Source organism: Cottoperca gobio, chromosome 18 (assembly GCF_900634415.1).
Source record: "Cottoperca gobio chromosome 18, fCotGob3.1, whole genome shotgun sequence".
NCBI lineage: Eukaryota > Metazoa > Chordata > Actinopteri > Perciformes > Bovichtidae > Cottoperca > Cottoperca gobio.
The window spans coordinates 1,120,728-1,144,522 of NC_041372.1; the positions used below are offsets into that span (position 1 = coordinate 1,120,728).

Below are 23,795 nucleotides of genomic sequence, written 5' to 3' on the forward strand. Positions count from 1 at the left end.
GAGCTCGAAGAATATGTCATGCGCAAATAAATATTTCTTTATTCTTCATCATCCAATAAAGCAAATAGGAACAAATGCAAGTTTCTAACTAATTCACTAAAGTGCAAATTATTTTAAATAATGAGTTGATCTATGAAATGTAATAAAATAATGACAACTTATATTTTATCACTCTTGTTTTGTGTCACTAATGGTTAAAAACCCAAAGATTAATTGTAGAAACAGAAGAAAACCAGTAAATATTCACCTTTAAGCTTTAAAGACTTTTTAGCATTTCTAGAAAGATTACTTCAAGAATTATTTATCAAAATTGTTGCCATAAATGTCCATTAATTTGTGTAATTAACAAATAGTTTGCGCTCTATAATGACAGAATATAAGAATAGTTGCAGCACTAATGTAAACCTCACGTTCCCTCAGCGGGTCCTCTCAACTCTACAACAGAAAACCTGCAACTGATTGAAGCAGCGGATCCAGTTACAGGTAGTTTACTTCTGAATCCTGTTTCCATGTGCAAGCCTGTGCCCCAACCAACCTTCTGTGCCCTCGCCCCCCCCCCCCCCCCCCTCCCAAATATGGAATTTGACCCTTTCTGAATTCTAAGGCCGACCTGCACACTGAATATAACCTTGGCATAGTCAAGGGGAGAGAGTGTGTGTTTCCAATAAAGTCAAGTCTTTGAGTGTGTGTTGAATGTAAACATGCTCTGTGTTTATGTGGAATCAATTGTGCATGTCTCTGTGTCTGAACATAGGTCTGCATAACCACATGTGTTTATTTGTTCATATAGGACTGCTTTTAGGTGTGTGTGTGTGTGTGTGTGTGTGTGTGTGTGTGTGTGTGTGTGTGTGTGTGTGTGTGTGTGTGTGTGTGTGTGTGTAGGGTGTGCAAGGGTTCAATAACCATGTGTGCAGCAGGGGGGCTCTGGAGTGTCTCAGCACCCAAGGCGCCAAGGACATGGCTTGACAGGTGTGTGTGGAGGACCTAGTGGTCTGCAGAGCAGCAGCACAATGTGCCCATTCAGGCCTGGAAGGAGACAACCGAGATATCGCAGGACCCCTGTGAGGAGGGGGCAGTCAGCTGGGGGCACATCAACCTTTCACTGCGACTACAAAGCAAGACATAACTATTACTGCATCAACACAGTGAGGGGCCGTGTGACCCCATGCTGCGGAGCGGTCTACTGCTATGTGACAGAATCAGGTTATCTAGAGTTTTTAGACGAGACAGATTGTGCACAGATAACTTTGACTAGTGAGGCTAAAAGTGGGTTTAATGTGGAACTATAGGTCTTAAAAGGTGAAATGCTGAGAATAGCAGCGAGCAGTAGTGAGAATAAGTGATTATGAGTCATATGCTACACCCTACAATAAAGCTACAGTCTGTTTTATATTTAGGAAGGTGCCAAAGAGGAAAAGTACATTTTCCCTTTTCACCATCAGTTATTCTGCAAAAACAAAAGTACCTGCTTTGACTAATTTACAATTTACAAGGATGAACGAAGTGACCATTCAGGTGGTAACATTTGTTATTATCTCTCAAATTAATAACGGGTGAGGGAACTACAAATTGAACTACTAAGACACCCACCCACACACACATTCTCAAACACACACACACAGCAAATCACTGCGATTCTCCACAAGCTAATGGATGTGACAGAAATGGCTGCTGTCTGGAAGAGTTGAATGGCTGTGTGCTCCATACATCCTTAATGCACATCTGACAAGAGCTTTTAAAACACACACAATGCCATCGGCGCTGCTATCCATGCAGAAAATTGGACAGCTATCCTTCAGACTCAGACATAAATCTGTGCGGTAGCAACACGCATCGGAGAGCAATATAGTATAGAACGAGTCTCTGCTGAAACCCAAAAGTAATTGAATGGAGGATGAATATAGAAAGGGGTGGGATGAGAGTTGAAGGAAAACATGTCATATGAATTTGATGCTCGGTGAGAGAATGCGTTCAGGAAATATGCAGTAAGGAAGGACAAGTCTGCTCTAAGGAACACATTATCACAGATGACAGAAACTGCTGCAAATTGGGAAATAATCTGTTAAATTCTAAAAGTTTGGTTGGCTGTCCTTGGTGGTTGTTCACTAACTCCGCACTCGCCTTTATTGGGAGAATTCCTCCGCTTTGTGCATCTCCACAACATTCACAAGATAACCTTCACCTACATACGTTGGTGCCATATACTACACACCAGAGGTCTCTGCAGCAGCGACCTCTGAGGCCCAAGGCTATCTTCCCACTAAATCACATTTGTAGAGTCATATTAAACACGTAGCCCTGAGGAGAGTAGAAGCTCGGCACAGAATGATAGGAATCTTTCTATCACTGAAAGCCTGCACTGCATTATTCCATTGCAGGCACTGATGTGATAGCATGTGGCAATCGGCTGCTTTAATGTTACAATATAGGCCAAGAGAACGTGTTCAATTCTTCCTGAGAGATTCTCATCAGGTCACCTGCAATGAGAAAATGTGACTGAACGGATGGGAAGAGAAACAGTAGCTGGCCTCACTAATGCACGGCCGTACAACATCAGAGAAGAAGGCGTGTTTATGCTTAGCGTTACAAGAAAGGGCTGTGTAGAAATTAAAAATGTGTGAATTTGCTGGCAGTGCAGAACAAAGTATGGATAACCTTTACGCTACACCCTTAAAGAATCCCAGATCACTCACCAGATATGTTAAATGTAGTCAACTGAACAGGGGACTGCTATGCAAGAGGGTAAAACAAGATGGGGGTGGGGTGGAAGAAGAAACCAGAAACAATCATAATGGTGAGCAGCAGCGTGCTGTGGTTACCAGTGCTCAATGCTCAACTGAAAACAGAGCTGCATACTAATAGAACCTGGATCTGTGAAGCAGCTAGCAGCCAGTACAACAAGAGCAGAGACACAGCTGTCTATTCCATCCCCCTAACCAAGGAATTATGTCCTATTAGATAATCCTGCACTCCCTACAGGAAGTAGTTTACCCTTAATGTATGCTAGGTGGAGTAATTATCTGTTTGCTATAAACCCAATATTTCATTATTCTAACGGAAATATTAGGGGAAATGTTTTGCTTTCTACTATTTGTGGAAAGCAAGAATTTAAAAAACATGTTTTGAAGAATTCAGACCATGTTCCCTGGTTTTCATATCGTCAGTTGGTAAAATGGCTCCTGAATTTGGTATCAGTTCCCAGAGCAGTGGAAGAAATCCCTCGGACCTCCCTGCTTGTTACCTGTTATGGTTTGGCACGTTGTTTTTGTTAGGTCATCTTGAAAGGAGGTCGGGGGAAGTCATATTTCATTTTAACTGGACGTAATAATTGATCCCTGCCAGCCATCCCGTTAGGAGGTAACAGTATATCGGGGCACTAAATGGCAAACCTTTCCACCAGCCTCAGAAACTATATATGTGACAGTCCGTATGTTTTCTGGGTTCTGTTACTTGGGTCACGTATAGGTTGGGAATGAGATTTTAGAGTGAGGTTCGGAGGTCGAGAGATGGGTTCAGCATATTTTGCATGCCATTAAAATTGTATATGGGTAATGGGTACCAAAACAAACTGCCAGTGCATGCTAACAGACACAAGGAGACAGATGGCTGCTGGAGTGGGGTTTCTTATGCATGACGAATTGTCGCATCTGCTGGTATGACTGTGCAAAGCACATGGTCAGGGGAAGTTCTCGAGAAAACAGGAGGAAGCAGCATCTGAAAACAAGCAAACAAAAGCTAGGCTGTCATCGGTTTCCAAAGTAACCAATCTTTTTATAGTCCAGAGTCATCTGGAGTAGGCGAGTCGGGCAGGGATCCTGCAGGGACCCGAGGGCAATGAAGGTGACAGTCACTCTCCCAATACCCAGGTGAGGTGACATTCTGCCAAAATAAAAGCTTAAGATCCCTGGAAACAGCACCTGAAATCCGTAGGGGAGAGCTATAGCAAGAGCTTAAAGGATCCATCCAGAAGACGAGCCACACCTTGTCATCCAAGTTACAAACATCCACACCCAAGGTTCGCCAAAGTTTGTCAGATGTCAAAACAGATCACAGAAAGCATCAAAACTCTATCAAGGTAAAGTGCTTATGTGGCCTCTTTCCAGACCAGCCCGAGTTCCTTTTCAATTCAATGGAATTTCCTAATTAGATGAGGAGGATGGTTTGATGTACATGCTCTCATTATATTAAAAAGAAAGCAGGAAAAAGAGGGCCGTACATGGAGCCCCCCCCTTTGCCTGCAGTGCAGCGATAGAGAAGGTTACAATTGTCTCTCCCTCTCTCCAGTGCATCTACAGATGCAGAGAAAAATCGATGCACAAAAAGCACTTCATTCCTGCTCAGTTTCATCCTTTACTGCCAGTATAATTAAAAGTGGCTTCGACAGACTTTCCAATCCAAATTTCCAAGTCAGCTGGAGGTGGCCTGCTCAAAGTCATGAGGGCTAAATTGAGGGGGAAAGGTTTCTCTTGGGACGGTTATAACATCCCGTATGCAGGACTAAGTTTGATTTTATGGAAGGCCAAGTTATTGACAACTACCCCGTGGCAATCACTGGATGAGCGTGTGCTTTTTGTTTGCAGTGATAATGTACAGCAGGAGAAATCCAACCCAACAGAGGGAAATGTGATGAAGTCACCTAATTGGAGGTTTCAAGAGTCATGGGTCCTCCCCATTAAAGGTACCACCAAACACTGGGAAACTGCAGCAATTGGCACAGAATTCAAACCAAAGCCAAATCCTCTTCTATACAAGTTGTCCATCCCATTTCATTTCCAATTCTACCAAAGCAACATGAGAGTATAAATCATTATTTCACCCTCTTTCCAAAAACAGCATCTTCCCTGCATTGATAACACCAGCTGAGAGACACAAATTAGCAAATTACCTGTGTGTCATAGCTGCATCCAAGCCGATGGACCAATTATTTCCGCTCTGCTGCAATTGTAAAGGCCTCTCCAGCTGTGTTTGACACAAAGCTGGCTTAGGGAAGCTTACCACTGACCAAAAACATAAACAAGATTACAGGAGCCTAACCTTTCACAGCACTCACCAGTGACAACAGAACCCCTGCTAAATGGACTTTTGGTCTGGAGTCGCCAAAAGTAGTTGGAGCTGTTATTTCTACTGCTTTCGACACCTCTTCAGGAGAGAAGGGATGGAAATGGTGGAAAGAAAAGCCATCTTTGTTGTCTATAGCAATCAATAATGGACTGCTCATTAGTAGAAACTGTACAGCCCACAACAGAAAAAGACAGAACAATGAGAAACCGTAGGCACAGGTGTAATGAAACTGGATTACAGATGACTGCTTAACTGCAGCATTCCACTGATGACTTCCAAGGCAATAACTACACCTACCCTATTAATCATTATGGGCAGAAATTCCATAAAGGGTGGACCTACGCTGACCTGAGTGAGCTCATTGTCTGGTGTCATGCAGCAGGTTGATATTGTCCATGTGGAACCATGCTACTATTCCAAGCTATAGCTGTGTCAGCCCGACTTTTAGCTACATTTATTATGTATGAGAGAGTAAAAGGGGTCCATGAGAAGATTATAAAAGCTTAACATTTTGATGAGATTAATCTAGCTATCAATCTTTGCATGCATACAGTAGTGAACCAATTATAATGTGGCAGTCGATGAGCAAATAACATTCATCTCTTTGTGAGCGTAAGTTCAGAGCAGGTTGATCACCTTAAAAAACATTCAATGGAAGCAGAATTATTCCTGCACCATCCACCATAAAAACATTTATATCATGAGCATGTCAAATGCACTAGCAAGGTGCGGAAGGAAGCGGGGGAATATCAATGCAGAACCACTGTGGAGAACAGGAAGGGAGTGGATGTCAGTTGCCTGTAGAGGACAATGTGACATCTCAACTCCCACTGTCTGTCTTCACGATGATGTATGGATCTTATGTGGCACCACTCACCCAGCAGAACCAGTCAATACGTCCATGCAGGGCGAAGCTATAGCGAGACAATGGGAGACTGTGACCCTCGTTATGGAGAGACAACTCTATGAGGGCGGAGGAGAAAGTAATGGGGCTTAAAGGGAGAGGGGTGGGTTTTATTTTATATCACATGGTCAGCAGTTACGAGCTGGGATTTGAATAATTAAGAATATCTTGACTAACGATGAAAAAAGCCAATTTATTTGTTTTGGATTTCCGTTCAACATCAGACTTTGCCAGGATCAAGTACTGGACTCATTAAGACAGAGATGCTTTCAATTAGGCTCAAACTAAAAACTGTTTTCATTAAAGATTAATCAATTATTTTCTAGATAAACTGATTAATGGTTTGGTCTATAAAGTGTCAGAAAATAGCAAAGAATGTCTCAAAGTCCAAAGTTAAGTCTGTAAAGATATTCACTTTATTATAATATAAAAAAAGAAAAAGCAGAAAATCTCCATATTTGAGGCCAAAAACAGCATTTTCTGACATTTATGCATGAATAGCAATTATTCTTCAGCTATACTTCAACGTCTGACATTAAAAAACATTGGAAAATAGGAACTACATTCCTGTTTATGTAAGGTAGTCATCCGGGTGTAGAGCTACCTGATCCGAGTGTATACCGTGACACAGTTTTTAACTCTAAAGCACATTTCTGCTTGCAATCATTAGACAAAAGAAATGCACACTCCCTGTCAGCACCTCAAGGTGTGTTTGCCATTAACCGGAGGGAGGTCTCTGAACAACAGCCGGAAATTTCCGCCCGGCGTATGAAAAGCTCGAACCAGCCCTTGAACCAAGGTGACGTCCCTGCGAAGGTAGACGAGAGGAAAAGCCCCCCCCCCCCCGCTCCGTTTTCTAGCTCCGCGCCCGGGGGGTGGGCACTGCTCCTGCCTGCACGCCAGCTCTGTTATCTGCTGCTTATTATTTGGCTGAATGAGCTGCAGTGGGGCTCACGGGGCTCGCTTCTGACATAATGACTGATTACAGTCTTGTGGCTCCCCTCTAAGAAATCCCACAGTTGCCACCATTGCGGCTCAGCATCACAGGCAGAACCAATGTACGAGCGGATGGTGAGGAGCGGGGGTAGCTGGGCCTTTCCAGTGACAGCGTAACTGCTACCCAGTACTCCAGCTGTCATGACTGACAGTGAGCCTGTGGACACCTGGGTCATCAACCTACTTGTCATCAGGTGCCTTGTTAACGAATGCTTCTTAAGACTGAAATGTGAACATTAGATATTTCCATTTCCAAATGTAAGTTGTAAGAAATGTGATGAATAACGATCCGTGTGCAGTATTTTAATTCGCCCTTGAATAGTAAGGCGCACATTTGCCACTTCTCCTCCCTGCAGAAACGTGATACATACTAATGCATCCAGACATTGAGCCCATTAGGAGTAATACATGAAGCATCCATAATGCACAGCCTTATGAAGAACACCATGCATCCTCACTTATGAATGTGGGATACAGATGTATGCAGGTGCGACAGAACAACACAGAAAAGGCTCCGTCAATAGCTCCCGTTTCCAAACAAGAGAAGTCATTCTGTCAGCACTTTTCAAACGCCAGCTTTCATGCAGTCAATTAAGTTCAAGGTGAGACAAAAATGTGTTGTCATTTAAACGGTTTTGCTCCACTGGGGCGGTGCATCAATTCAGTCATCTCCATTCCAGAGGTGACAAAGGGCTGGCAGGGAAGTTTATATTTGACAGTGGATACACATTTCTGCTGTTATTATACCAATTTCAGATGAAGCAGGATAGCAGTGTACAAAACGCCCAGATTTATAACGCACGGTTCCCCGTGAGCAGAAGCTCAAGAAGACGAGAGCAAACGAGGGGCGAGTCCTGAGGAGCCTGTTGGCTCCCCTGCCAGGTTCCACCCCCCCCCCCACTCCCACACTCCTAAATCCAATCCTATGCTATTGATTAGGAAAATCAATTTGGTCTCAGTCACAAGCACAGAGGGAGATGCTGAAATGCTGCAATACATTATGAAGTCACAAGTGGAATCCGACTCCCATCAGCCCAACAAATGCTGGTTCAGAGCAGAAATATGAATTCTCTTAATTAAGAAAAAGAATCACCTCAAACGATACGAACATGAATCCCTTATAGTGGAGCCACCCACCTGAATGAAAATACTTTAATTAACCGCCTACAAAAATGCTTGTAGCCTCTGTAAATGTTTATAAAGTATGAATGGGGAAATGGTGTTTTAATCTAAAAGGTTAAGCAGGATATTGTAATCAACCTTTCTGCAAGGCATTCATGCTCTGTGTTCCATTACGAGCTCTTTTAAAGTAAAAGGTTGAAGGCATGGCCGAATAAAACAATGTGCTAATGGAATTTATATCCAAACATAATAACACTATTAAACTTGATGTTTTTCAGAGTGCCAGCAGGTTTGGAAGATGTCAAACTCCTGAGGAGGATGGATGGATGACTGGTGGGGGGGATGCAAAACGCAAAGTCACTACGAAGAGATGCAAAATGATTCCTAAGAGACACAAAACGATTACAAAGAGACAAATTGACCACAAAGAGACGGCACGAGTCGCTGCTGTAGTCGTTTCGTGTCTCTTTCAGTCTGGGAGTCTTAGTCCCCTGCAGGAGGTGGAGGGGGGAGGTTTACATGTTGTGCCCAAGGGCCCATTGTCTTGTAATCTGTCCATGCTGAGGACCTAAAGTACTTTATGTCATCCGAGATAAACACAAATTGTTTGGACAGAACTGTTTTAAAAGGCATCCATAAAAAGGTAAATCAATACTCGGTCTTAACAGCACAAAATATGAATTTAAGTGACCGTGTTGCACGACCCCATCAGAATATTTCCCTTTTTGTACCGCTTTACTAGAAGTCGAATGTACACTTTTTGATAACTAGTGTTAGATTTGGTGTGCAAAGCCGCTGTGCGCAAATGTGCACCTGCACATGTGTCGACGCAGCACCAACAAGGAAGCTATCTTCATTTCTCTTCGCTGGCCAATTAGTGGTCAGATCAGGAGGTCCCAATGGTTTAGGGAGGCGTAAATACTAACCGTCATTTCCATTCATTTGTATGCGGCTGCAGGTGCACTACCTTATTATGTATTCAGGCCCAAACCTGCCTCCCAAACAGGCCATAAATTAACTTCTTTTAGAGCTTCGGTCTCAGAGAAGCATTGCATCTTTGTTTGAATCCTCTTCACTGGTCCAAAGTTCACAAGGAAACAAAACCCTCCGAACAAAGGAAAGCCATCAATATTGTTGCAGAAAACTTGGCGTCGTACCGTAAAATGCACATAGACAAATGTATCAGATTTTAGTGAGCAGTAAAGCGGTTGATGTACTGCGGCTCCGTCAGGCTGTGGCACTTTGATAGCTTTTCGGTACCTTTTAACTCCACCAACAGGGCTGTAAGACTGGCTTGGATTGCTTTAAATGCTAAGTTGACATTTTTGGGTCCATATCTGCACTCCAGCCCATAATGCATCCCTTTCACTCGCAGGCATTCAATTTCCTTTGGCCAGTCGTGGGGGCAGGGTTAACAATGGTATACGACAAACGGCTTTTTTGGAAAACAGATGCATATCAAGTCAGGTGATGTGTTCACTGGATATACTGCAGGCAATGTTCTTAGAAGACTCATTGGTGCAATACAAAGATGGTATTGCCATCAGCATTTATAAAACCAATGCATATCTGCATCTGCACAAGCTACTTACTGCTTTACACTCACGTCCCGTTGGCGTGCAGTCTTTGTATCTCTGCCTGCAGAAGTTGTCGAGTGTTAAAATGCCTGCTAAGTGTTGTGACCCCGCTGGGGACAACTTAACTGTGTGCCAAATTAAGGGTGGAGGGGTGGCTTAGAGAAAATAAAAACTGCAGTCTCAAGCATGAGAATTGTTCAAAGCACACCGTCACTGGTCATGTTCGCAGATACACTTGAGCCTGACAGTGCAGCAGCCTCGCAGGCCTTTATTAAAATTGAAAGCATAGATTAAAATGAAGTGCGAGAGGAATTCAGAGTGTGTTCTCTGAATGTAACAGTATGGCATTGTAGTTGACTTCATGGTTTACCAATCATCTTCCCTCCTTACTGCTATACAATCCGACACGTTGCCCATATCTACACACATTTTCCTGTTTATTTTTAGGATTCCAGAACAAAGAGCTGTAGATGTTAGCGTGACCTCGCCGATCCTCAACACACCACAGACTCACTGGAGTGGTGCAACGTTGGTTTGATTTAATGAGGCTCATCAATACACCACACATCCCTTCTCATCCTCGCCACTTGTTTAGATTGTAAACAGCCACAGAGAGATGGATTCATTTGATAATCCCTATCATCTCGTTATAAATAAAACACATGAACACAGTGTTGACGTTCAAAGGCTCTTATTTTCTCCTCTTATGCGACTAAAACGCCGCGTTCACACCTGTTGACCTCGTAACATATATTCACTTGTATGTGCTGTACCGTTAGCAAAGTACGCTATTTTAAAAAGCACTTTTCTTTGAGTGTTACGCTTAAAATGCTCCCAAACATTGGGGTCACGCTATACAGAATCAAGAAACTAATCATCGGTTCTTTCCATCAAGCACCAGCTGAAGTCTCCATCTAAACTGTGACCTCCATTTCCTGCAGGGGGTTGTGAAAGCTTGTGTCAAAACCTTTGTGTCCAAGCTCTTTATGAGACAGGACAGCTAAAGTGTTGAGGGGCATAGACCTCGAGGATCTTTCCTCATGCCATGTGCTTTCTTTTTTATTTTCAGCTTTGGCTTTTCTTCTTTTGTGACATTCCTGCCAGTGAAAGGCCCCATCAGACCGACCTGTCTCCCTCTAACAGCATGATAACTCTGCTCTTTGGGACCTTAGAAAAACTCACTGGCCTCACTGTAACGCTGGGAGAGGCTCGGCCACAGGAATGTTAATACAGTGCCGTAGGTGGCCTGCTTTACCTTTCTTGCCTCAGGACTAAGAATAATGTTTAAAAAGACAATAAATAATACACGTAAAGAGCATATGTTTTAGTCACCTGGCTACACTATCACTGGAGAGAGAGAGACACACATTATTTAAAAATGTAAAGCATCATTTCCCTTCTCTGAAGATGTTTCTGTGATGCTTCACATGTAGCATCCAGCCGCTGGGATAAACAATCACTTAACTGCAGAATAGGCTTTAAAATCCATCATTTGGAGCGCCTGTGTGACAATTTAGAATTCTCTTCTTCCTTATTTTCTAACTCATCAAGGATCTCATGCAGTGCAGTTTATGATAAGTCAAAACAAAACACGAGTAATCTTTGAGAATGTCGGGAGATTCAACACAAAAGGTTTCCATGGACAGGATTAATGCCTGAAACCAGAGCCTTAACTCAGCCATGAAACACGTCCCCAATGTGAGTAATAAATAACCATCAAGTAGACCGAGCAGAGAGAGACTGCAGTTTGTAAGATTTGACTAAATAATGTCACATTGTGAGATGAATGGCAGACTTCAGTGTTTCTATTGGTCCAGTCTGAGTTCACCAGTTAAAGATGGTGACATGTGACCCGCACAGGAAACTCTGACGGTAACTTCTGATTGTTTTCCCCGACGATAGATTAATCATTTGGTCTTTAAATGTCAGAGAACGGTGAAAAATCCCAAAATAACATCTTCAAATGTCTCGCTTGTCTCATCAACGGTCCAAATTAAAACACAAATATTCAGATTTCATTAGAGAGGCTGCTCAGTCATTTAGTCTTCATATCGATTAATGCATGCTGTCTCACTGCTTCACTTCAAGTGGAAGAGAGAAGTGACCCGTGTCACTGTAAGTGATCTGTGAATTGTAAAAGCTCACTGCCTGAACAGGGTTTGAGTTTAAAGAGTGTGTAAATCTGTTCCTTTACTATCTTTGATAAATAAAAAGAGCCATGAATACATTTCCTCGTTGGAGCTCATTTCCACGGGAATATGACAAGTAAACGCAACTGATGGCGACGAACATCTGGAGAAGTACGTGCAGGATGACCTTCAGCATTCAAGCTTTGCCAGATCACCACACACACACACACAGACACACAGACACACACACACACACACACACACACACACACAGCAGCTAGATAAAGACATGAAAAGGGTTTTATTCCCTCCATGCTGCTTTCAGACCAGGGTCGAGTAGCATTTGGGAAAGAACAACACTGAAGGTTTCACTAAAAGGTCTTTACACTTTAGGAGAATAAAGCAACAATAGGTGCCGTTCATCTAACAAAAAATACTCATCCAATTCATCGTATCTACCTTACATGTGCAGCACAAAGGCTGTTGACATTAGACAGAAAACGTACGTGTGTGTGTGTGTGTGTGTGTGTGTGAATCTTTTTTTTCAAAAGCTACCGTTTGAAGACTGGTTAACCAAACTAACAGGACGTGATCCGTGAAGCTGGACCCCACGTCTCCGTTCATACTGCGACGGCTAAATGGATTCCTTCTGGCTGCCATCGTATCCAAAATAATAAAAAAAATAACGACACAAAATAAAATAAATGGAACCGACAATGCAAATAAATTGAGTGGCTGTAAAACTACACTATCGCAGGGCGTGGGATCACTTCAGAGGAACAATACAAATAACTAAAATCAGGAAAAAGCATGCTTCCCAATGAGGAGCATATGAACCCATATTGGTGTAACGCAATACAGCAGGAAGACATGTGGAAGAACAAAGAGGTGATGTGTAGACAGTCACTACACAAAGACAAAAGAAGAATAACTCTCTCACAAGTGTTTGAGGTTAAAAGACTAAAGCAGATCAATGTGTAGCTGCACATTTCCATTTTTATTTCCACCACCTATCACTATCTCAATGCGTCGCTTTCCCCGAGATAACAGATTTAATCAACTCAGCACAGAGTCGCATATTCAGCTCACTATCTCCCTACAATGGACTGCAACATAACAACAGCTTCAAGGGAACAATTATTCTATTTTCATACAGTGCCGTCCCATCAGGCATCACACCAGATGCCGAGTTCAACTGCTGTTATATTAAATATAACCGAGATTATATTCCACGAGGAGCAACATTTAGCTGAATCTGAGTGGAGGAGAGGCACTGAAAACAAAGTGCAGGTTGACATAATGTGTGTGTGTGTGTGTGTGTGTGTGTGTGTGTGTGTGTGTGTGTGTGTGTGTGTGTGTGTGTGTGTGTGTGATCTGCTTGAGGGCACGTCGACCAGTGCAGATTATATGACAGATGGTGCAGCACATAATGAATGTAATTGTCAAATAAGGATAAAACCAGCAATAATGTTAATGATATTCTGGAATAGGGGAAATACATTATGCACACACACACACACACACACACACACACACACACACACACACACACACAAACACGAAAAACTCCTCCTGACAAGATCCCCCTCCAAGTTCACAGTTGTTCAAATCCAACAAAGATTGCACCATATTCCAAACACTGATTTGGGAATGGAGAGCATCACGTTGCAGAGCTGAGAAAACTTCCTCTCTGATCCATAGTGATGGTCTTCGCTACCTTTTCCACTTTGATTCAGATGTTGAAAGACAGTGAGCTGTCCTCACATCAAAGCATGCGGTGCAACGGCCCGCAACCCTGCACTTCTCTCAGACACAGGACAGCATGTCTTCCTCAGCAGGTGCATCATTCTCTATTCCCTCTTTTCATACAGTACGAGTGCATTAAATGGTGATATTTGTTGTGCAGTATTCATACGCCTACAGTGACACTTTGGAAAAGGGGGTATTCAGTAAAAAATAGAAATTCTACATAGCTTATACCAATAACTTAAATATTTTATAGCAACATAGTCACCCTATCATGAAAAATGCAGATGCTCACACCACTGCATCTCTCCTCACACTCCAGTACACCCAGAACAACCAACTACACCAGAAGCACACGCAGGCCTGCATCGGTACATCTCTGGATTTATGCTCTACAGCCAGCTCCTGTATTAGCTATAGCCCATGGACACAAGGCTACATATTCAATTTAAAGTGTAGAAAACTGACACACTGTCCATAATTTAACGGCATGAAAAATGTAAATGCAAAAACTTCATCCATAGGCATGCACCCAATATGCAACTTCTCTGCTAAGCCATTCATTTTTTTTACTACACAACAATCCCTGGATACATCAGATCATAATACAGCCCTCCATTACAACGGATTTATTAGTCCAACACGAAATAGAATTTTTCATATTGGCTATCAATATGGTGCGTTTGATCGGCGCTGATTACACCTGAACGCATCGACAGCCCAGTTAAAGTAATTAAGAGCAGATTGGATGCCAGGACTGACATTACAGCACACATCAACAGTGACTGCAGGGATTCATCCATGGGCATTATTATCCCCGAGCTGAATGCGCACATCACGGTGGATGTGCGCACTAACAGACGGACATGCATTCTGTAGCGGGAAGTCACACTTACCGCAGATTCACAAATGACTGCTGAAAACAAGCTCACGTCCTTCCATTCAAAGTATTAGCGATCATTTCTCTCTCTCTCAACTGTCTCTCGGGCGTCGGGTAGCGTCCTTACGCACTGTGTGTGTGTGTGTGTGTGTGTGAGGAACGGACTTGATGAAACGGGTCGAGGAGGGAGAACGACGGATCCAAATAGTTGCCTCCAGCCTGCTCCGTTCAATATCCTCCGTTCAATCCGCTGTGCGTCCTGAATCCGAGTCGCAGTGATGTCGCGCTTTCCTCGTGTTTGTATCCACGGTTCCTGTCCCCTTACATCCCTGTATGGCACAAGGCGTCCTTCTGTGCGGGGGCTACATCACGTCCCATGAAGCTGAAAGGCGAAACGCCAGCTCACCTCTCTCACGCACACAAAACACACACACGCGCACACACACACACACACGCACACAAAGAGTATCCAGAAGAATTTGCAAGGAGGGGGGGGGGGAATCTTGTGCGAAAAGGATCCAAGTTGTTTGGGGTCCAAAAAACTGAGCTCTCTGCGACTATGACAAACCAATTGTGCGCACTGACTGGGAGTAATTCTGTATGGAGACCGAGGGTTTGGAGAGCCAGTGAAAGGTGAGAGGAAAAACTCGGATGTGGATTGCCGCTCTCGCCGTATACTCGGGCTCCACCTAGCAGCAAACACGAGATAACATGCTACAAAACCGAAGCCTCTACCTACAGTGTGTGTTGCCTCGAGGCTGGCAACAAGACCTATGTTATATTACATTCTGTCTGTGCGCCTGTGGCTGCAATATTTATGCCAAATCCACACCTGCCTTCTCTCAGAAGAGTCGATGTTTCTTAAAAATGCAAGAACTGCCCATCAACGGTTCAATAAAGGAAGACATGCCTAACACTGTTTGAGGTGTGGAAGATACAATGGCACACGTGCCTTAAAGTGTTACACATGTGCATTTATAAACAGCATGATCTGTGCATGTTTCTGTCTTCAAAGAGAAGTTCAAGGTCCTTTCTCTTGCTGGGAGCCTGTTTTTCATACCGATCAATTTGCTGGAGGCTGTTGAAGCTCCATCTTCTTATTCTGCCACATCTACTAGAATCCCAGCTGTTCCTCTGACTTTAGAAAACACAAGTTTGTGATGACCTTTTGAACGCTGCACATCACCAGCTGCAAACATTCAGCATTCAACCCCTTAAATCACCCTGTAGCCTATTAATTACTTTAATAATCCTAATTACAATCAAATAATAACCAATAATCGTCCAATCATGTCCCAGAGCTCCACTAATGAGCGTTTGAACACAGACCTGGTGAAGCTCTTGTTTCCTGTCTGAGAAACACCTTGAGCTCCTGAACAGCCTGGTGAAAAACAAGCGTCCGCCCTGCCTTTGAAAAAGATGCAGCGTTATCTCTCCCTGGCACGGCTTCCCATGCAGCCCGGATGCAAATGGATTTCTCCAGGTAGAGCACTGACCAAGGCTGCCTGCCATTACACTCGCATAAACCAGGCAGCTTCAAAGCGACACCTTAACACACGGCTGCTATCTCGACGACATAAAGTATACAAGAAGTACAAAATAACTGTCTTCACATTAGCAGGAACATGAATACTACCCAACACTGCAGATGCCCACAGACTAATAGGATTCTCGTCAGATTCGGATCAGTTCCCTTTTATCTTCTGAATAACACACTCCTCATGATAACAGTATAAAAAGCTTGGCGCGTCCTCCATTATAATGGAAAAGCATTTCAAAAACATGGAAATGAGGGCAAGTTAAACCCGACTATAGTAGTTTCATTGCAGGGAAAGACAAAACTCATGAAAGTGATAAGGAAACGTCCCTGAACTGCATGAATATAGTAGTTTCCTTTTTGAAAAAGAATGCGAGTAAAAACTCCAAGAATAAATGGTGTTTTTATTGAATAGTTGTCAGTATTATGAAGTCCTGAAGCTCTGATCTATAACAGTTTAATGCCCATCAATAGCTTTCTGTGAGAACATGTATAGCCACGTTAGCGGCATTACAAAATACCTTTTATTCTATTATTGTTTCCAGTCAGAGGGTTTGTTCCTTACTTCCTCTCCTCAAGATGGGGATACCATGATGCCGTCAGATGAACAGCTTTTCATTATAATAAAGTATCCTTCCAGGAACTTACGAAAACAAACATTCTTTTTCATATTGCTTTTTTAAACTGCAAAATTAAAATGAGTTCAATTTTGGAGGTGAAACGTTTTAACTAGATCAAATCCAACACCCACACAACATGCTCGTCGTGATTAAAACTCATTATGAACAGAATAACCCAGTATTCAGGGTTATTCAGTGTTTTCATATTAACAGTGACGTCTTGGATGTGAAAGGTTTTGCTCGTAGCGGTGAACACAGATAGCCTTCACCGACTCTGTTACCCTCCGCTCGACGCAGCTCAGAGTCTTTCAGCGCATTGTTTTGGTTCATTCGCACGTCTCAAACACAAGAGCTGCCAACTCGCATGTCTTTAGAGTATAAAGCACAACATCACACAAACTAGCAAATTAAGTCTTCAGCACTCCCAAAGTAAGTACAGTTCACTTTTAATGATGCACGGCAGCAGAAGAACGCAGACTTGTTGCAGCCGGAGGGTTTCTGAGACAGTTGTGGGTGTGACCTTCAAACACCGTCAAAAACTAAATACTAGGACCAAAGAATTGTAAGGAAATTTGGCAAAACAATTCCATTCATAAGAAATATCATATTCTGTTCTTGCAACAATCCAGATAAGTGACCAATTGATCTACACATTCATTAAAAAATATAGAAACTCCATAGAAATACAAACACAATACAGAACAATCTGTGCACCGTGCTCTCCCTGCACCGCACAGACACAGTTAGAAGCTAGCTGGTGAATATATAGTGCAGCATTTGCATCTCAGTAAAAGCAGTGTGTACAGCAGCATCTCCATTCTCTGGCTCACGTTCACAATCAAAGCTCGTGCACTAATAACAAACTGGGGGGAAGTGGCGAGTTTCTTGTGCATCACCGGGTAGGAAGAAGATGCATCCTGGGACATTACACACTGTGCTGTTCTCACAAAAGGTAAAGTAGAATTGAAACATCTTAAGTTTGCCTCGAGTTAACACTGTAACCGTTAATGAATAAAGAAGTGCAGAAGGAAAGGGAGAAGACATAAGAAAAACTCTATTTGCTTGTAAACAGCAACACTTCACTTCATGGCGACATGTGTAATTGTGTGCGTAACATGCTAATGCCAAACTTCCAGCTGCCAACAATGGATTTACTAAATACAGAGAGTTAAGCACCTGAGACAGAGTCATAATTGAACACCATAAAGTGATGCAGAGCACCATAAAACCTCTGTACAGCTACTCACCATGCTGCTGGAAGAAGCTCCTGCCAAATGAAGCTGTGGAGGAAAATGAAGGCTTATGGGGACAGTTGTTGTGCAAAGTGAATCCAATAATGCAGAAGCCGTTTTTCCCCGTTTATCCACGCCTGGGAATCATCATCTGCACAGTGCTGACACTGACACATGCAGCAGTGCTTAAAGCGCTTCGACACGCTTTCTTCAGATGTTTGTGGGGAACTGTGCGGATGTGCACTTACAGAGAAATAGTCCTGGTGATATCAGGACTAAAAGTACCAAAGAGAGAAAACTAGCTGTGTTTAAAAGTAGAACTACTTTGTGAGAAGACATTTCCAGGTCGTGGGATAATTAAGATCAACGTCACCTCCCGGCTCGAGTCACAGCTGATCTTGACCACCACTTTGATCCACTGCTTGAGAGCCTTCAGAACAACAATGTCACACTTCTGCCTTTGTTGCTGAAAGACCAGAACCATAATACACACTGACACTAGAAATCCTTCTCAGGTAAGTCTAAACATACACTGCTTCAGGCATTTCAACAAATGCTGTTTCTTTCTTTCTCTTTGTGCTGTAACAGAGTTCAGGTGTGGAGACACTGACAGGTGAGTCGAGGCTTCTCGTCAGAGGTCGACGGACAGGTTCAGACCTTTTAAAGTCTCTTAATACAACTCTCATCTGCATGTTGAGAGTTCTTGATGAAGGATGATTAAAGCAACTCACAACTGTCTGACATGCAGCATGTGTATTACAAATCACATCATTAATTCAAACACGATGAGAACATCCTGTGATTTGGACCTTTTATGCATCTATCTCTACAAGAGATATTTGAGAGAGGTATTTCATACGAGTCACAGCAGAGAAGACGAGTAGTCAGATATCGCCTTAGACTGAAAAGGTTAAACCAGCGTGTTTAATAACGGTTTGATCTGGATTTTACCATAAACGAAATCTGGGACTCACAGTGACGATTGTGTTTTAACTTACTTTGCACAACGGGGACAAAGGGAAGCAAAGTATCGACCAGAGAAGTCGAAAAGTTTAACACAACTCTAACAATTGGGGAAACCGTAACGCGTTTATCTGCTATTTTAATTCAGCTATTATTATACAATTTTATTTCTGCTATTTTATACTATTTTAATTCTGCTATATTATATTAATTCTGCTATATTATATTAATTCTGCTATTTTATACTATTTTAATTCTGCTATATTATACTATTTTAATTCGGCTATTTTATACTATTTTAATTCTGCTATATTATATTATTTCTGCTATTTTATACTATTTTAATTCTGCTATATTATATTAATTCTGCTATTTTATACTATTTTAATTCTGCTATATTATACTATTTTAATTCTGCTATATTATACTATTTTAATTCGGCTATTTTATACTATTTTAATTCTGCTATATTATATTATTTCTGCTATTTTATCTACTATTTTATACTATTTTAATTCTGCTATTTTATACTATTTTAATTCGGCTATTCGTATCATGGTACTTCAGACTCATGTACATCTACACTGTGATTATTGTACTGTAAATGCTCTTATTCTGTCCTTGTACTAATTGTTATGTTTTTGCTGTGAAGCACTTTGGGCTGCAATTCCTGTATGAAAGGTGCTATACAAATAAACTTTATTATTATTATTACAACCTGTTGCATTATTGAACCTGTTGTAGAAGTTTGCCAGCGTGTTGAATAGTTGGTTGTGTTTAACTTCAGAGCGTGCACGCACATGACAACCCACAGTCAGTGGGCACGACACGACTGCGTCCAACATTACATCAGCTTCCACACACCTCACTCAGCAACACCTACGTTTCTTTCACCCACTGCAGCCTTAATCCTTCAACAAGGGAATATTACAATGACTTGCACAAAGCAACAAGGTCAATTCAATCCCCCACATGTGAGAAAGAAACTCCGCAAACATTAGCATTAACTTAAGAATCAGTTGACTTACAACTGACTTAAATGTCTCAATAATTCAAGCTTATTGTCGTGCAGTCTGTGCGTGTGTGTGCGTGTGTGTACGTATCTCTTTGGATCAAGGTAAAAGTCCTTCTTTTACATCTCATTTATATGATGACTAAGACATAATGAAGCCACCTCTAATAGAATTATTGTAATAATTTAATCTACAACAATCATAATATCGGCTGCTATCCACTTCAGAGTCATTTGTGTCCTAATGAATAATAGTATAATGATTTCCAACACTGACGTATAATTAAATGTAGTGGAAATAAAAGCTGGAGTGTGTGTGTGTGTGTGTGTGTGTGTGTGTGTGTGTGTGTGTGTGTGTGTGTGTGTGTGTGTGTGTGTGTGTGTGTTTGTGTGTGTGTGAAGCTTTGTGATGTTTATGAATTGGTCTAAGATGGTTTTAGTAACAGCTCATCATACATCTTAAACATATTAAACATATTTAGAGTATGAGGTGTTTGAGGGATGTAAGCAAGAGGCATTTCTGCTGGTATGAAACCATTTATTTCCCATTTGTCCTCTCTGTGCTTTTGTTTTTGTCTTTCATTTATTGATTTACTCTTTTAAATGTCGTCTCTTCTTCTCATCAATTTAATTCCTCCCTCTATTTATTGTTGTTTTCCATTAAGATTGCTACTATTAATTCTCCCTTTCTCCGTGCTACTCCTCATCGGTATGTTTGCTATAATTAATTACTCAAATAATAATTGAGGAGATGATACGTTGTTGTCTGTCGGGCTGTGATAGAGTGTCTGCTGTATGTGTGATTGTCTCTTGTACATGTTGTTAAATCCAAAAGTGAAAAATTTAAATAACAATAACACGGATGGCACATCTCCATGATTTGATTCAGCTGTGTGTTCTCATGCGCTTGTAAATGTGTCAAATATATCCAAACATAATAAGAATATAAGCGTTATTAATAATCACATGTACACCTCCAGTGAATCTGTGTGTTCGTGGAGACTTGGGTTTGACCTTTGCTGTGTTTAAACTCCCACATGACTGAGAAATCACTGCAGCAAACACACACGCACACGCACACACACACACACACACACACACACACACACACAAAGGCAAAGACTGAAGCTTTGTGCTAAAACGAGACTTCCTCGACCCACATCGCAGCGTTTCAACACTTTCTGATCGCTGCACTCAGTGTTTTTGCACAATATGCAAAATTTGCACATTTGTTAAAAAGTTTATTTTGAAAAGTTTATCCTAACGGTGCTAGTACTGCTATTCATGTTATTTAAAGGTGTAGGTACGTTTGGGAGAGAAGAGATCTAACATTGAAAAAGACACAGAATGATGCACGTCCTTCCTCCTGTTCCAAAGTTTCATTGATTTTCACACTTTTGTTTTGAAATGAGATCACTGGAAAGCTAAAGAAGTGGCGCTACGGCTGTTTTTGAGATGTTTTGGCCATTAAACCGACTGCACACATTATACATATTCAATTATCAGTACACTAGATGGAGTTAAGACACATTCCTCACCTTTAGAGAGCCTGAAGAGTCGAGAGAATAACAATCATGAACTATGGGAACGCCATCAGGATGAGTCTTAACTGAAAAGAACAAAAAGACAATAATTAAATTCATGAATTGCAGCTTTAAATAAGTCAATTCATTAAACAAGACATTTGTTTTCACTAATTGCTCGGACTGTAATTATGAAAGGAATTAATCCACCTTTTGGGAAATACTCTTACTCGCTTTCTTGCCAAGAGTTGAGTGAAAAGATCGATATGACTCTCAGGTCTTCAACATCACGGAGGTGAAAGTGGGAGCTTCGTTCAGCAGAAGGACTGCAGCAGGGGAACAGCTACAGAATATGTCTGAAGCTCAGACGCTCACTGACTAACTCAGGGTTTATAATTTACTTTATCTGTATACAAACACAACAGTTCAAATGTCAACTTGTTGTGTTGCACAGAAGGAAAACATGTTTTTAAATCAAGAAATAATTACAGCTCATAATTCCTCCTAAAATCTGAAACTTACATTTTTACATAATGTGTACGAATTAAAGAATAAAGATTTACAAATATATGAACCCAACTCTGAAACACTGAGTTTAGTTTATTCAAATGAAAAGTGCACTTATAAATACAATTGATTATTATTATTATTATTATTATTATTATTATTATTATTATTATTATTATTATTATTATAATAACTGAGTAGCTTATTCACCATTTTCTTGGCAGCATGAAACTGGTTATTTCTCATATCAGCATTCTTTATACACACACACACACACACACACACACACACACACACACACACACACACACACACACACACACACACAGCCAAAAAATAAGCTACATTTATAGCGGCTCAGAGGTATTTGCTCTGCACCCTCCATAGCGTTTTTAGTCTGATGCTTTGATTGGTTTTAGTACAGACTGCACTATTAACAAAATTATATTTTATTTCAGGTCAAAATATAATTCTTAATTTAAATATTGGATTGTTTTCTCTTAGTCAGTTCCTATTTTCAACAAAATAGTGGTTTTACCTTTACTTGTAAAATCTTCCATTTTTGGCCGTCAGTCGGAGAAAGAAACTAAACTAAACGGTGTAATAGTGCACGTGACTCTGATGCAGTGGTCTTCACTATTTTATGTGAGAGCCACATTGATAGGACAAAGTCGATAGGAGAGCCACTTTTACCGCAAAGTATGAAAAGTTACATATTGATATATGCGATTAATTTAGATTAATGAATCATAAAGCTTGTAATTAATTAGATTAATTAGTTTTAATCGCTTATAAGCCCTAATAATAATACATAATCATTTAGTCGATTGACATTAGTCATATTTAGTATTAATCTGAATCTGTAAAAAGCTCCTTGAAACCTCAGATAAATGTAGTGAAGTAAAAGTACAATATTTCACTGTCGTGAAGTATAAAGCTCAAGTAAAGTACAGGTTACTTAACGTCAGTTACATTCAAACTTCTTCAACTGTAACTAACACTAGCTTTAGTGTTGTTAGCTAGCTGTTAGCATCTCATATACAATGCTCTGCAAGTATTCTGTATGAATAATCTGAATTTATGAATTCATCTGCATCTTTCTGTTTTTATGCAGCAATAATGTTATATAATTTCCAGCCACAGAAGCCAACTGTTTACAAGTCTAAACATTGACTGTACGCAGGCTACAGAGCTAGCGTTAGCATCCTGGGGCAGATATCTCCCTGAGGAGGAGCTGAAAGAACAGTGAATATTAGACTTACATTAAGAGGAGCAGAAACATGACTCCCAACAAGCTGAACGTAAGCCAGTGTTGTGTTTACAACAGGGTCCACTGCCCCCAAGTGCCCAAACACATATTTATACTTCAACAAAAGACCTTTCTCACAGGAGACAGTTTGACTCGCCACAGCAGGAACAGCACAGGTGTTACTGATAACACTAATGATGTCCCAGTGCGGAGTCCACATGCACAAGAAAGTGACATCAAAGCAGCTAAATGGAATCCAGCCATCATTCATTTCATAATGTACACCGGTGCTGCTGTGAAGAGTCAAAATTAATGTTTTATATATACACAAGTGAAGGGTTCTTAAGTTGTAAACAAATAGTAGGAAATAAATAAATACAAGGATGATTATATTATCATCCTTGTATTTATTTATTTCCATGTATATACATGCGAGTGTAGGAGTGCGTCTTCATAAATGTATTATATGATGATGTGAGTAACAAAAATAGATATAATGCTATAATTAATGACAACTCTCTGACAAGCTCATGTGCTTTATTTCATTGAGTCCTCGTCAACACTAGATTCCACCGGCTGTCTCGAGATGCTGGTTGCTTGACGACATGCAGGTGGTCATGTGTATCACGACATGGAAGATCAGTCAACAAGCAGACAGATTTTGCAGAGATTCTTGACAAGACACACTTTATCTCCCCCTGTCACACATACAGCACGGCAGCCACTTCCTTAGCAAT

The 23,795-nt window shown here is 41.2% G+C and overlaps 1 protein-coding gene across 8 annotated transcripts in view; it reads right to left on the bottom strand.

The window, feature by feature from the left end:
- The window catches only part of LOC115023593 (adhesion G protein-coupled receptor L3), a 187,706-nt gene extending 166,037 nt beyond the window's left edge, over window positions 1-21,669 (bottom strand). For 7 of the 8 annotated variants that reach the window (XM_029454691.1, XM_029454689.1, XM_029454688.1 and 4 more), the window contains exon 1: window positions 14,432-14,541. The gene's annotated coding sequence lies outside the window, so the exon portion shown is untranslated. Of the gene's footprint in view, window positions 1-14,431; window positions 14,542-21,317; window positions 21,389-21,532 lie in introns of those variants that run through there. The other variant, XM_029454686.1, reaches the window with a different exon arrangement.
- Between the last annotated feature and the right edge of the window lie 2,126 nt (window positions 21,670-23,795).